Genomic DNA, 14,824 nt, shown 5'->3' with positions numbered 1-14,824 from the left:
CAAGGCCGAGGTCTTTGAGCTTCTTGCTGAGCCTCTATGGGACTATGGTGTTGAATGCTGAACTGTATGGTTGAATGACAATTAAACTTGGCGGAGACCGCAGCTCGGCGCCGTCGCGACAGCTCCCCCTTGCAACAGCGAAGAGGGCACGTTAGATAGGACAAGAGGCCCGAGAAGCGATGAGACAAAGATAACTGGCAGCTGATGCGGAAATGAAGCGTGAGCTTTCAGGTGAGGAGTCAGTCATAAATGCTAAGAAAGAAATTGGCCAAGAAGCGGGGTGAAAGAGGACAGCTGACGAGTTTGCAAAAGAATGAGGAAAACATCACCGAGCCAGGTAGGATTCGAACCTACAATCTTCTGATCCGTATTCAGGCGCGTTATCCATTGCGCCACTGGCCCCCTTCGCTTATAGGAAACCACTGTCAGTGCTAGACTACTTCAAAACGTACGAACACCAGAAAATTCTTTCTTTCCCGGTGAAAGTCTGCATATTCTGGAAATATGAAGCAACGCACACAAAATGCTGAAGAAACTCAGCAGGCAACACAGCATCTATGCAAAGGAGTAGCAAGTCGACGTTTCGGGCCCACATGGCAGACACGCAGCTGTCACTCAGCTCCAGAAACCTTGTCCACAGGCAGGGGTTCCCAACCTGTTTTATCACATGGACACTAGTTTGGAACAGTCTGGGTAGTCTCCGGGCCCTTGGTATGAACATTGAATTCTCCAACTTCTCGTAATTCCCTCCCCCTCCTTTCCTCTATCCCTGTTTCACTCTGCCCCCTCCCCCAGCTGCCTACAACCTCCCTCATGGTTCCGCCTCCTTCTACTACCCATTGTGCTTTCCCCTATTCTTTCTTCACCTTTCCTGCCTCCCTGCTTCCCCTCCCCCACCCCTTTATCTTTCCCCTTACTGGTTTTTCAACTGGAACCTACCAGCCTTCTCCTTCCCACCCTCCCCCCACCTTCTTTATAGGGCCTCTGCCCCTTCCCCCTACAGTCCTGACGAAGGGTTCCGGCACGAAACGTGACTGATCGTTTCCAAGGCTGCTGCCCGACCTGCTGAGTTCCTCCAGCGTGTTGTGCGTCTCACTAGTTTAGGACTACGTGTCGCAAGGGTCCACGCCGAGCACTCCGTTTGCGTCTTTCCTTCGATAGCTCAGCTGGTAGAGCGGAGGACTGTAGTCGCAAAAGCTGACATCCTTAGGTCGCTGGTTCGATTCCGGCTCGAAGGAGTAGCACTTTTCTTATGCTAATCTTCAATCGCCTATCACGGACCTACTTACTGGCACAATACTGCTCTCACAAGTGCCCCTTCACCTAACCAGATGGAAGGCATCAAATCACAGAAGGGTCTCGGCCCCAAATCTCGCCTGTCTACTCTTTCCCACAGATGCTGCCTGGCCTGCTGACTTCCTCCAGCATTTTGAGCGTGAGGCTTTGCATTTCCAGCATCTGCTGAATATAAAAACGCAAACAATCTGCTGAATATCTCGTGTTTGTCATACAAGGCGAGCTTATTTCAGGGTAAAATTCCAAAGTGCCAGGTCTTACATTAATCTTGCTTACAGTGTTGAAAAGAACGTTTCATCTTTAACTTAATGACTTTTGGAGATCAGTTCATCTTCTACTCACTTAACTATTCGCAGTAACAGAAATTTTGACCAGGGGTGCCCAAACTTTTGCATGCCAATGTACGTCTCCGTCTATATGTGCAATGTGCAATCATAGTACTTTATAATAATTTATAATAAATAAAACAGTCAATGTAATATAGACTGCACTCATATCAACGTCAGTTAATCACTCTGATGGCCTGGTTGAAGAAGTTGTCCCGGAGCCTGTTGATCCTGGCTTTTATGCTGCGGTACAGTTTCCCGATTGGTAGCAGCTGGAGTAGATTGTGGTTGGGATGACTCGGGTCTTTAATGATCCTACCGGCCCCTTTTACACACCTGTACTTGTAAATATCCTGAATCATAGGAAGTTCACATCTACAGATGCACTGTGCTGTCCATACCACTCTCTGTAGAGTCCTGCGATTAAGGGAGGTACAATTCCCATACCAGGCACTGATGCAGCCAGTCAGGATACTCTTAACTGTGCCCCTGTAGAAAGTTCTTAGGATCTGGGGGCCCATACCAAACTTCTTCAACTGTCTGAGGTGGAAGGGGCACTGTTGTGCTTTTTTCACCACACAGCTGGAGTGTACAGACCATGTGAGGTTCTCAGTGATGTGATTGCCGAGGAACTTAAAGCTGTTTATCCTCTTAACCCCAAATCCCTTGATGTTAATAGGGGTTAGCCTGTCTCCACTCCGCCTGTAATCCACAAACACCTCTTTTGTTTTTGGGACATTACGGGAGAGGCTGTTTTCTGGACACCACTGTGTAAGAGAGATGACTTCTTCCCTGTAGGCCAGCTCGTTATTGTTTAACATTAGGCCGATCAATGTAGTGTCGTCGTCAAATTTAATTAGCAGATTAGAGCTCTGGGTGGCGACACAGTCATGCGTATACAGCGAGTAAAGGACGGGACTAAGTACGCAGCCCGGAGGCGCTCCTGTATTGAGCGTCAGAGGGCTGGGGGTGAGGGAACCCACTCTTACAACGTGCTGGCGGTCTGACAGGAAGTCTCGGATCCAGATGCGCAAGGCAGGGTCAAGGCCGAGGTCTCTGAGCTTCTTGCTGAGCCTCTATGGGACTATGGTGTTGAATGCTGAACTGTATGGTTGAATGACAATTAAACTTGGCGGAGACCGCAGCTCGGCGCCGTCGCGACAGCTCCCCCTTGCAACAGCGAAGAGGGCACGTTAGATAGGACAAGAGGCCCGAGAAGCGATGAGACAAAGATAACTGGCAGCTGATGCGGAAATGAAGCGTGAGCTTTCAGGTGAGGAGTCAGTCATAAATGCTAAGAAAGAAGTTGGCCAGGAAGCGGGGTGAAAGAGGACAGCTGACGAGTTTGCAAAAGAATGAGGAAAACATCACCGAGCCAGGTAGGAGTCGAACCTACAATCTTCTGATCCGTAGTCAGACGCGTTATCCATTGCGCCACTGGCCCCCTTCACTTATCGGAAACCACTGTCAGTGCTAGACTACTTCAAAATGTACGAACACCAGAAAATTCTTTCTTCCTCGGTGAAAGTCTGCAGATGCTGGAAATACGAAATAACGCACACAAAATGCTGCAGAAACTCAGCAGGCAACACAGCATCTATGCAAAGGAGTAGCAAGTCGACGTTTCGGGCCCAGACGGTAGACACGCAGCTGTCACTCAGCTCCAGAAACATTGTCCGCAGGCAGGAGTTCCCAACCTGTTTTATCACATGGACACTAGTCTGGGACTCCGTGTCACAGGGGTCCACGCGGAGCACCCTGTTCGTGCCTTTCCTTCGATATGTTTACTGATCGTTTCCACGGATGCTGCCCGACCTGCTGAGTTCCTCCAGCGTGTTGTGCGTCTCACTAGTTTAGGACTACGTGTCGCAAGGGTCCACGCCGAGCACTCCGTTCGCGTCTTTCCTTCGATAGCTCAGCTGGTAGAGCGGAGGACTGTAGAGACAAAAGCTGACATCCTTAGGTCGCTGGTTCGATTCCGGCTCGAAGGACTAGCTCTTTTCTTATGCTAATCATCACTTCCATATCACAGACCTACTTACTGGCACAATACTGCTCTCACAAGTGCCCCTTCACCTAACCAGATGCAAGGCATCAAATCACAGAAGGCTCTCGGCCCCAAATGTCACCTGTCTACTCTTTTCCACAGATGCTGCCTGGCTTGCTGACTTCTTCCAGCGTTTTGAGCGTGCGGATTTGAAATTTGCAGCATGTGCAGAATATCGCGTGTTTGTCATACGAGGCGAGCTTATTTCAGGATAAAATTCCAGAGTGCCAGCTCTTCACACGAGCTGCTCTAGCCTGGCATGGAAACACGAATGCCCAGCAGTGCAAAGCTCTACACAGAAAATGATGGATACAGTCCAGTCTAGCACTTGAAAAATCCTTCACACCATTGAGCACATCTTCACAGATCACGGTCACAAGAGTCTTTCATTAAGGATCCCCACCATTCGAAGCTGTGCTACTCTTTCCTGGCGCAAATGATCAATCCCGTGTCACGGGGCAGCTTGGTGACATAAGACTGCACTCGGGACTGCTCCGACACGTCACCAGGTGGAATACAGATGCACCAAATTACACAATTCCCATCGCGAGCTTGTCTCGGCCCAGCATTCCAGAGCACTCAGTCTTCACACAGGCCGCTCCAGCAGTCTCTCCACTCTCAGAGTTGATTGGACTCCACGCAACAAGATGATGCGACTCTGTGTTCAACAGAAGAGATTACCACAAAGGCAAGTGTTCAACAGAAGAGATTACCACAAAGGCACGGACATTACTTTCTTCAATTCTGATTGGGCAACCTTTTGCAGTCACTCTCGGTTCTGCGTTTGCAAATCCACACCAGCAGGTGGTGCCAGTATCTGAAGTATCAGAACGCAGATACAGACCGGCATTGTACCAGGTCTCCTCCGATTTGTGTAGCTCAGTATGTTCTGTTCATCTATGTCTGAATCAGCGTCAGGCTTGTTATCACCGGCAGGTGTCGTAAAATATGCTAAATTAGCTGCAGTAGTTCATTGCAATACAAAATAGAGAATAAAAAATAATAATAACAAAAAATCAATTACAGTGTACGTATATTGAATAGATTAAAACTCGTGCAAAAACAGAAATAGCATACGTATGCTTAAAAAGTGATGCAGTGATCACGGGTTCAATGCCCAGTGTCCGTCGAGGAAACGGATGGCAGAGGGGAAGAAGCTGTTCCTGAATCGTTGAGTGTGAGCCTTCAGGCTTCTGTACCTCCTACCTGATGGTAAGAGGAGAAACGGGCATGCCCTGATTGCTGCGGGTCCTTAACAATGGACGACGCCTTTCATAGACTCCGCTCCTTGACTATGTCCTGGGTAATTTGTAGGCTAATACCCAAGATGCAGCCAACTAAATTTACAAACCTCTGCAGCTTCTGGACTCTGGCATAGCGCCAGAGGATTTGAAAATTGTAAACGTCACTCTACTCTTCAAGTAAGGAGGAAGGCAACAGGAAGGAAATTATAGACCAGTTAATTAACCACAGTGGTTGGGAAGATGTTGGAGTCAATTGTTAAGGATGGCATTGTGGAGCACTTGATGACACAGGATAAGATAAGACAAAGTCAGCTTGGTGTCCTTAAGCGAAAATCCTCTGTGATAAATCTGTTAGAATTCTTTGAGGAGACTACACATTATATTGATAAAGGGGATACAGTGGATGTTGTATACTTGGACTGTCAGAATGCCTCTTGACAAGGTGCCACACATGAGGCCGCTTACCAAGTTAAGAGCCCATGGTATTACAGGAAAGTTACTGGCATGGTTAGAGAATTGGCTGATTGGTAGGAGGCAGCGAGTGGGAATAAAACGATCCTTTTCTGGTTGGCTGCCAGTGACGAGTGGTGTTCCACAGGGGTCAGTGTTCGAACCACTTCTTTTTATGCTGTATATAAACGATTCAGAAGATGGAATAGATACTATACTCTGCTACCATGTTTGATCTACCAAATTGGCCTGCTGTGGTTAAGAAGGCATACGGTGTTTTGGCCTTCAACAGTCGTGCAATTGAAATTAGGATCCGAGAGGTAATGTTACAGCTATATAGGAATCTGGTCAGACCCCACTTGGAGTACTGTGCTCAGTTCTGGTCGCCTCACTACAGGAAGGATCTGGAAACCATAGAAAGGGTGCAGAGCAGATTTACAAGAATGTTGCCTGGGTTGGGGAGCGTGCCTTATGAAAACAGGTTGAGTGAACTCGGCCTTTTCTCCTTGGAGCGACGGAGGATCAGAGGTGATCTGATAAAGGTGTATAAGATGATGACAGGCATTGATCGTGTGGATAGTCAGAGGCTTTTTCCCAGAGCTGAAATGGCTAACACGAGAGGGCAAAACTTTTAAGGTGCTTGGGAGTAGGTACAGAGGAGATGTCAAGGGTAAGTTTTTTACGCAGAGAGTGGTGAGTGCGTGGAATGGGCTGCCGGCAAAGGTGGTGGAGGCGGATACGATAGGGTCTTTAAGGGACTTTTGGATGGGTACATGGAGCTTAGAAAAATAGAGGGCTATGGGTAACCCTACTTATTTCTAAGGTAGTGGCATGTTCGGCACAACTTTGTGGGCCGAAGGGCCCGTATTGTACTGTAGGTTTTCTATGTTTCTATGCTTTTAGATTGCTTTGTTGCCAAATTTGCTGATGATATGTAGATTGGTGGAGGGGCAGTTAGTGTTCAGGAAACAGGTAGGCTGCCAAAGGACTTAGACAGAACAGGAGAACATAAGAACGTCAGCAATGGGAGTGGGAGTAGGACATCTGGCCCGCCAATTAATAAAATCATGACTCATCTAGCCCTGGATTCATCGCCACTGCCTGCACTGTCCCCATATATATTTCGTGAGGTAGCCTCCACTGCTGCATTGGGCAGAGAATTCCACAGATTCATCACTCTCCGGGAAAAGCATTTCTTCCTCATCTCCGTCCTAAATCTACTCCCTGGAATCTTGAGGCTATGTCCCTAGATATAGTCTCTCCTACCAGTGGAAACAACGTTTCTGCCTCTATCGTATCCGTCCCCTTCATAATTTTATGGATTCACCTGTCACATAATTGCTGGGTGAATTGAAGGCGAAGGAAGGAGGAGTGAGAGGGAGAGGGTATGCAGTCAGTTTCTGCAAAGGAGATAATGTCGTGGTAGATCTGCAGGTTTGAAAGGATGGACGAGGAAAAGAGCACAACTGATGCTAAAGTGAAGAGTGAGCTTCAGGTGAGGAGTCAGCGATGAATCAGGTAAGCTGTAAGAATGTAATTGTCTGGGAAGCAGTGTGAGAAAAGACAGCTGGGAAGGCTTGCACAAGGATGGGCAAAGGACGTCAACGAGTCAGGTAGGAGTCGTACCTAGAATCTTCTGATCCGTAGTCAACACATTATCCACAGTGCTGTTAGCAAAGAATTCCACAAATCCTCCTCATCTCCTTTCTACAAGGACGCCCTTCTATTCTGAGGATGTGTCCTCTGGTTTAGACTCTCCCACCAGAGGAAACATCGTCTTCACAGCCACTCCATTAAGGCCTTTCCCATTCGATAGGTTTCAATGAGTTCACCGCTCATTTTTCTGAATTCTACTGGATACAGGCTCAGAGCCAACGAACACTCATCATATTAAAAGCCATTGAATCATAGAATCGTTTTCGTGAACCATCGTTGAGCTCTCTCCAGTTTCAACATATCCTTTCTTAGATATGGGGGCTAAACGTGCTCACAATATTTCCAGTGAGACCTCACTGTGCTTTGTAAACTTCAACATTATATCCTTGTTTTTATATTCTAGTCCACTTGAAATGAATGCTAACATTGCATTTGCCTTACTCACCACAGACTCAACCTGCAAATTACCACCTTAATCCTGCAGAAATCCGTCCCTTTGCGCGTCAGTTTTTTTGTATTTTCTTTCTATTTAGAAAATAGTAAACACTTTCATTTCTTCTGTCAAATGCACGACCATACACTTTCCAATACTGTATTACATCTGCCATTACTTCGCCCAGTCTCCTAATCTGTTTTATTCCTTCTGTAGCCTCTCTACTTCCTCAAAACACCTGCCCCTCTGCCAATCATCATCTTGTCTGCAAACTTTGCAACAAAGCCATCAATGCAATCATCAAAATCATTGGCATATAATGTAAAAAGAATCAGTCCCAACACACACTCCTATGGAATATCATTAGTCACCGACAGCCAGCCAAAGAAGTCTCCCTTCTTTCCAGCTCTTTATGGCCATGCTAGAATCTTCCCTGTAATACCATGGACTCGTGGCTTGTAAAGCAGATTCGCGATTGGCAACTTGTTAAAGGCTTTCTGAAAATTATGTACACAACATCAACTGATTCTCCTCTTTCTATCCTGCTTGTTATTTCTTCAAAGAATTCCAACAGATTTGTCAGGCAAAGTTTTCTCTTGAAGAAACCATGCTGACTACAGCCTATTTTATCATGTTTCTCCAGGTAGCCTGAGACCTCATCCTTAATAATCAACTGCAAATCTTCCCAATCACTGAGATCAGACTAACTGGTCTATAGTTACTTTTCTTCTGCCTCTCTCCCTTCTTGAAGAGTGGAGTGACGTTTGAAATTTTCCAGTCTTATTCAACCATTCCAGAACCTAGTAATTCATGAACGATCATTACTTATGTCTCCAAAATATATTCATGCATTTGTTTCAGAATTCGGGGATGTATAACATCTGGTCCAGGTGACTCAACTACTTTGAAACCTTACAAGTTCCTCAGAACCTTAGGTCTAGTTATGGTAACTTCACGTAATTCATGCCCCTTGACACCTGAAATTTCCACCATGCTGCTTGTATCTTCCACGGTGAAGATAGAGGCAAAATATTTGTTCAGTTCCGTCATTTAATAGTCCCACATGACCACCTTTCCGGCATTGTATTCCAGCGGTCTGATATTTACTGTAGCCTCTCTTGTAAACTTTATGCATCTGAAGAAACTTTTGTATCCTCTTTAATATTATTGGCTAACTTACTTCTGTATTCCATCTTTACCTTCTCAATTACTTTTTAGTTGTCTTCTGTTGGTTTTTAAGAGCTTCCCAATCCACTAATTACCCCCTAATTCTTTCTCTATTATATACCCTCTCTTTGGCGTTTATGTTGGCTTTGACTTTATTGTTAGTCACGGTTGTGTCATATTACCTTTAGATTAGTTTGTCCTCTTTTGGCCGTATGTACCCGGTGCATTCCAAATTGTTTCCAAAAGTTCTAACAATTGCTGCTCTGCCGTTATCCCTGCCAGTCTTCTTTTCCAAACAATTCTGAGCAACCCCTCTCTCATGCCTCTGTAATTTCATTTACTTCACTGTAATACTCTTGCATCTTACTTTCGCTCCCCCTTCTCAAATATCAGAGTGAGTTCGATCATATTATGGTCATTCACTCTGAAGGGTTCTTTCACCCGAAGCTGACTAATCAATGCTGGTTCATTGCAAAACAGCCCACCCAGAATAACTGATCTTCTAGTGGGCTCAACCACGAGCTGCTCTAAAAAGCCATCTCGTAGACACTCTAGAATTTCCCTCTGCATCATAGTTACGGTATGGAGAATGTGGATATGCATTTAGTGTTGTAGAGAAGGTAAATATGGCTGTCTGCGGAAGGGCGCTCTTGGAACGGCAGGTTTGCAGGGTTCGGTCGTGTCCGCAGTGTGTATTCCTGCCCTTCATAGTCCTGGACACAGACAAGATTGCCATCCAGTGATGGTGAACGGCAGCCAATCAGCTTTTCAGCTGATCTGCTGGTTCGCTATAGTGTTCCTGTATTGTCAGAGGATGCTGCACCAAACCAGACGGTGATGATTGATGTGAGACTGCGCTCCCTGACAGCAGGGTAGAAGTACACTAGCATGTTCTGTGGAAGACGAAATTTTACCATCTGCCACAAGTGGATCCTCTGGCGATCGCTTGGTTAATAGAGGAGATATGATTCCCACAAGAGGTCCTGGCCGGAACGTTATTATATCCGGAAGCTGAATGTTGAAACGGTGCTAACCGTAGAGTTGTTGACATTATGTGGGTGGAGAGCAGACACATTTCTACTGATTTCTACGCATCTTCACGGATGTTGGTTGGTGGGTTGTTAACTCAAAAAAACGCACTTCTCTGTATGTTTTCATGCGTGTGTGATAAGTGTATTCGAACCCGAATCGGAATCGCAACATTCAACTCCACATCTAAACACCAACGTTCTCCACAAATGCAAGAATAACATTCTTCAGCATGTAGGATGAAATTCCAGTTTCCACTGTTGCAAATCCATACTGGCACAGAGCACCAGAACGTGTGCAGCAATAGCTGGCTGCTGGGTGAGTGTTTATGTTTTGTTTTTCGTTCCGCCTTGTGCATTGCCAGCATGGTTACCCGAGGACGCAAAAACGAGGAATTCTACAGATGCTGGAAATTCAAGCAACACACATCAAAGTTGCTGGTGAACGCAGCAGGTCAGGCAGCATTTCTAGGAATAGGTACACCAGTATGGTTACCCGAGTACCAGCATGTTTCCTGAAAGGAAAATCCTGTCTGACAAACCTTCTGCAAATCTTTGAGGAAATTACAAGCAGGGTAGACAAAGGAGATGTAGTAGACGTGGTGTACTTAGATTTTCAGAAATGCTTAACAAGATAAGAGCACATGGAATTACAGGAAAGTTACTAACATGGGCGGAACGTTGGCTGGCCGGCAGAAAACTGGAAGTGGGAATAAAGGGATCCTACTCTACCTGTTTGCCGATTACTAATGGAGTTCCACAGGGGTCGGTTTTGGGACCGCTGCTTTTACGATGTATGCAGGGCCGGTCTTTAGGCAGGGCTAGGCTGGGCTGCAGCCCAGGGGCCAGAGCTGCAGAGGGGCCCAAAACAGGTAGTTATTATTATGGCGGACAAAAAAATGAGAGTGGAAGACAGAAAAGAAAAAAAGAAATAAGAAAAAGAGGACGTGAGAAAGAAGCATTAAAAAAGACATTGAAATTGACAGAATTTTTTAAACCTCTTCTCAATTATGCAGCAGTACCATAGCTCTTGTCACAGTCTGAGACCGATGGACAAATAGAGACTTGTTCAACACCTAGCGCTAGCACCAGCACAAGACCACTGTCTTTGCCACAGTCAGCAGCTAACGTTGAAGAGGCAGGGAGCATGACTTTGGGATTCCCGACCACAGAGGCCTCCGAACAACCAAGTCGGGCCACCATTAATGTTAACGTTACCGCTACTGTGGATCCTTACAGCACTGATCCTGCTCGCTGGGGAAAGGAAACGTTAGATGATTCAGTCCGAGCATACTGGGCTAAGAAAGGGCCGGAGTCCTGCCAGAATAAGGATGTGGATATCAAAGCTTCGGAACGAGAATACAAACAGCAGAGACGTTTTTTTCTCCAAATTTCACTTCAAACGCAAGCTCGTAAATGGTGAGTACATATCAAGGCAATGGCTCTTATATTTCCCTTCCACCGGCTGTGTGTTTTGTTTTGTGGACGAGATTGTCCATTTCAGGGAATTTGTAACTGGGAAAGATATTTCATCCGCAACAGAGCTTTTACGCTTCCTTACAGAAAAAAAAAACTTGCAGGTCATCTTCCCAAATGTAAGCATTGCTTTGAGGCTTTACCTGACTCTCCCTGTCACAAGTGCAAGTGGTGAGCGATCTTTCTCCAAGCTCAAGTTAGTGAAGAATAGGCTCAGATCCACAATGGGACAGGACAAGCTGAGTCATCTTACTCTGATGTCACTTGAAACTGATCTTGATCGGAAACTGGAATTTAGTGATCTGATCAAGGACTTTGCTGCGAAGAAATCCAGAAGAACTAGGCTTTAATTTCTAGAAACAAACATCTGACTTTGTAAATATCTAGGCTTGCGTGTCAGTGCTGTTCCTGTTTTTGTGACAATAGGCTAATAGTTGACTTTTTACAAACCTAGTAAGTAATAAGTGGTCTTTACTCTGCAAGCCACACAGCACAGCAATAGGTTAGTATGTGATAGATCTCATTTTTCAAAAAAGATTGTTGGAGTATTGTCAAGTTTCTAGTTTGCCATAGTGCCATGTCTCTTGGCCTTTATGTCTCTCATTTCCACTTTACTTTCTCAGAACACACGGTTGAGAAAAATACTGAGATAAAAATGCTTGGCATTGTTAGATAAATAAGGCCTGTGGCATGTGCAACAATAGCTAAATAAAGATTTAAGATTGGGTACATCTTACTTCGTCTCCCTCATAACTTTACTAAGCCAACAAAGCCTAGGTCAGTTTTTGAGTGTTTTAGATGTTGTCCTTCAAACTAAGAATCTGCATTAATTTCTGTCCTCCCGCTGAAGGCCAATAAGTTTATAGCCTACGTATTGTACTAAACCAATGCCTAGATCCACAGCTTTGATATCTAGACCAGTACGACCTTTGCTCTTGTTCTTGCCTTTTTTTTCTGCTTGGTACAGCAGCATTTTACAGTGTCGATAGGGGCCCATCAGGGTCTCCAGCCCAGGGGCCCATCAGGATCTCCTGCGCAAGGGCCCCGGCCCCACTAAATCCGGCCATGGATGTATGTCAATGATTTCGACTACGGTGTTCATGGATTTGTGGCTAAATTTGCCGATGGTACAAGGGTAGGTGGAAGAGTGGGTAGTGTTGAAGTAAACAGAGAGCCTGCAAAGAGACGTGGAGAGGTTAAGGGAATGGGTAAAGAAGTGGCAAATGAAATACAATGTTGGAAAGCGTATGGTCTTGCAGTTTTTGGCTCCATATTTTAGAAAGGACACACTGACGTTGGAGAGAGTTGAGAGAAGATTCACAAGAATGATTCCAGGAATGAAAGGGTTACCGTATGAAGACTGTCTGGCAGCACTTGGGCTGTATTCCCTGGAGTTCAGGAGAATGAGGGGGGATCTCATAGAAACATTCCGAATGTTAAAAGGCCTGAACAGATTAGATATGGGAAATTTATTTCCTATGGTATGGGATTCTAGTATAAGAGGGCACAACTTCAGGATTGTAAGATGTCCTTTTAGAACCGATATGCGGAGAAATTACTTTAGTCAGAGGTTGGTAAATCTGTGGAATTTGTTGCGACGAGCGGCTGCGGAGCCAAGTCATTGGGTGTATATAAGGCAGAGATGGATAGGTTCTGGATTAGCCAGGGCATCAAAAGGTACGGGGTATAGGCAGGGAAGTGGGGATGACTGGAAGAATTGGATCGGCCTGTATTGAATGGCCTCCTTCTGCTCCTATATCTTATGGTCTTATGGTCTTAATAGGTAGTTGCTGCGAGCATGCATTGGAGTTGGCACAGAACGAAGAAACCAACATGAGGCAAATGTTCTGGGGAATTCGCATCATTTCACACAATTCCCAAGACTGGCTTATCACCGGATCTCATTCCAGAGCGCTCGGTCTTCACACTCACTCAAGGTTCAGTGCTGCCAAATCCACACCAGCAGGTGGTGCCAGAATCTGAATGTCGGCACGCAGTTGAAGGCCACCCATTCAAAGCGAAGCCATCTTGCGTCATTGTGCTCGGTCATATCCTGGTTGTGTAGCTCAGATGAGGTGCTACTTGCTGCTCATTTGTGTTCTGACACGAGCCTGAAGACCACTCTACATATTTCTGCACGAGAGTTCAAAGGTTTCAAAGGTACAATTTAATGTCAGAGAAATGTGTATAATATACACCCTGAAACGCTTTTCTCGTAACCATCCATGAAAACAGAGAAATGCTCCACAGAATGAACGAAAGTAAAAAGTTAAAACCTCCAAAATACTCCCCCAGCTCCACCCTCCCGCGCGTAAGCGGCAGCAAAAAACAATCCCACCACCCCTCCGGCAAAAAAAAACATCAGCATCCGCCACCGAGCACTCAAGCGTGAGCAAAGCAACAATAAAGACAGAGACTTGGAATTACCCCAAAGACTACATTGTTCACCCGGTATTCGACATACCACAGGATCTCTCTCGCTCCCTAATACGGGAGAAACAGATGTCTCCGTTTTCACAACGAGCGGGGGAGACATAACAAACAACCCGCTGGTTTACGACGCTAAAAGACCGCCATGTCGCTTTTTCCAGGCTCTCTGCCCAAAGATAACGAGTGTCTGGGCACACAGCCGCAGATATTCCGAATCCCCGACGACAGACGGTTCTCCTGTCGTAATACCGTAATATCATCCACAAGGCGATACCCAGCCTGAGAGGTTTAATTGAAACTAGCTGGACATGTTCGGGCTCTGGAGATCTGCGAAAAGAGCAGATGGATTCAACGTATTGAGCATTTGGTTCACTGTTACAACTACACATTAGTGGGATTGTATTACAGACCACCCAATAGTCTACGTGACTTGGAAGAGCAAATCTGCAGAGAGATAGCAGACAACTGCAGGAAACATAAAGTTGTGGCGGCAGGGGATTTTAATTTTCCATATATTGATTGGGACTCCCATACTGTTAGGGGTCTAGATGGTTTAGAGTTTGTAAAATGTGTTCAGGAAAGTTTTCTAAATCAGTATATAGAGGGACCAACTAGAGGGGATGCAATATTGGATCTCCTGTTAGGAAACGAATTAGGGCAAGTGACGGTAGTCTCTGTAGGGGAGCACTTTGGTTCCAGTGATCATAACGCCATTAGTTTCAATTTGATCATGGACAAGGATAGATCTGGTCCTAGGGTTGAGGTTCTGAACTGGAAGAAGGCCAAATTTGAAGAAATGAGAAAGGATCGAAAAAGTGTGGATTGGGACAGGTTGTTCTCTGGCAAAGATGTGATTGGTAGGTGGGAAGCCTTCAAAGGGGAAATTTTGAGAGTGCAGAGTTTGTATGTTCCTGTCAGGATTAAAGGCAAATTGAATAGGAATAAGGAACCTTGGTTCTCAAGGGATATTGCAACTCTGATAAAGAAGAAGAGGGAGTTGTATGAAAGGTATAGGAAACAGGGGGTAAATCAGGTGCTTGAGGAGTATAGGAAGTGCAAGAAAATACTTAAGAAAGAAATCAGGAGGGCTAAAAGAAGACATGAGGTTGCCTTGGCAGTCAAAGTGAAGGTTAATCCAAAGAGCTTTTACAAGTATATTAAGAGCAAAAGGATTGTAAGGGATAAAATTGGTCCCCTTGAAGATCAGAGTGGTCGGCTTTGTGCGGAACCAAAGGAAATGGGGGAGATCTTAAATAGGTTATTTGCATCTG

The 14,824-nt window shown here is 45.5% G+C and overlaps 4 non-coding genes across 4 annotated transcripts; 2 read left to right on the top strand and 2 right to left on the bottom strand.

The window, feature by feature from the left end:
• Nucleotides 1-329: 329 nt before the first annotated feature.
• On the bottom strand, nucleotides 330-402 carry trnar-acg (transfer RNA arginine (anticodon ACG)). Its single transcript has one exon. It is a non-coding gene; the product is annotated as a tRNA-Arg (tRNA).
• A 749-nt stretch (nucleotides 403-1,151) lies between these two features.
• trnay-gua (transfer RNA tyrosine (anticodon GUA)) lies at nucleotides 1,152-1,238 on the top strand. The gene is given in 2 exon segments: nucleotides 1,152-1,188; nucleotides 1,203-1,238. It is a non-coding gene; the product is annotated as a tRNA-Tyr (tRNA).
• A 1,755-nt stretch (nucleotides 1,239-2,993) lies between these two features.
• trnar-acg (transfer RNA arginine (anticodon ACG)) lies at nucleotides 2,994-3,066 on the bottom strand. Its single transcript has one exon. It is a non-coding gene; the product is annotated as a tRNA-Arg (tRNA).
• A 460-nt stretch (nucleotides 3,067-3,526) lies between these two features.
• On the top strand, nucleotides 3,527-3,613 carry trnay-gua (transfer RNA tyrosine (anticodon GUA)). The gene is given in 2 exon segments: nucleotides 3,527-3,563; nucleotides 3,578-3,613. It is a non-coding gene; the product is annotated as a tRNA-Tyr (tRNA).
• Nucleotides 3,614-14,824: the final 11,211 nt, after the last annotated feature.

This window comes from Mobula hypostoma, chromosome 1 (genome assembly GCF_963921235.1).
Source record: "Mobula hypostoma chromosome 1, sMobHyp1.1, whole genome shotgun sequence".
Taxonomy (NCBI): Eukaryota; Metazoa; Chordata; class Chondrichthyes; order Myliobatiformes; family Myliobatidae; genus Mobula; species Mobula hypostoma.
The sequence above is the reverse complement of the archived record's forward strand: the minus strand, read 5'-3'. Positions and strand labels throughout refer to the sequence as shown.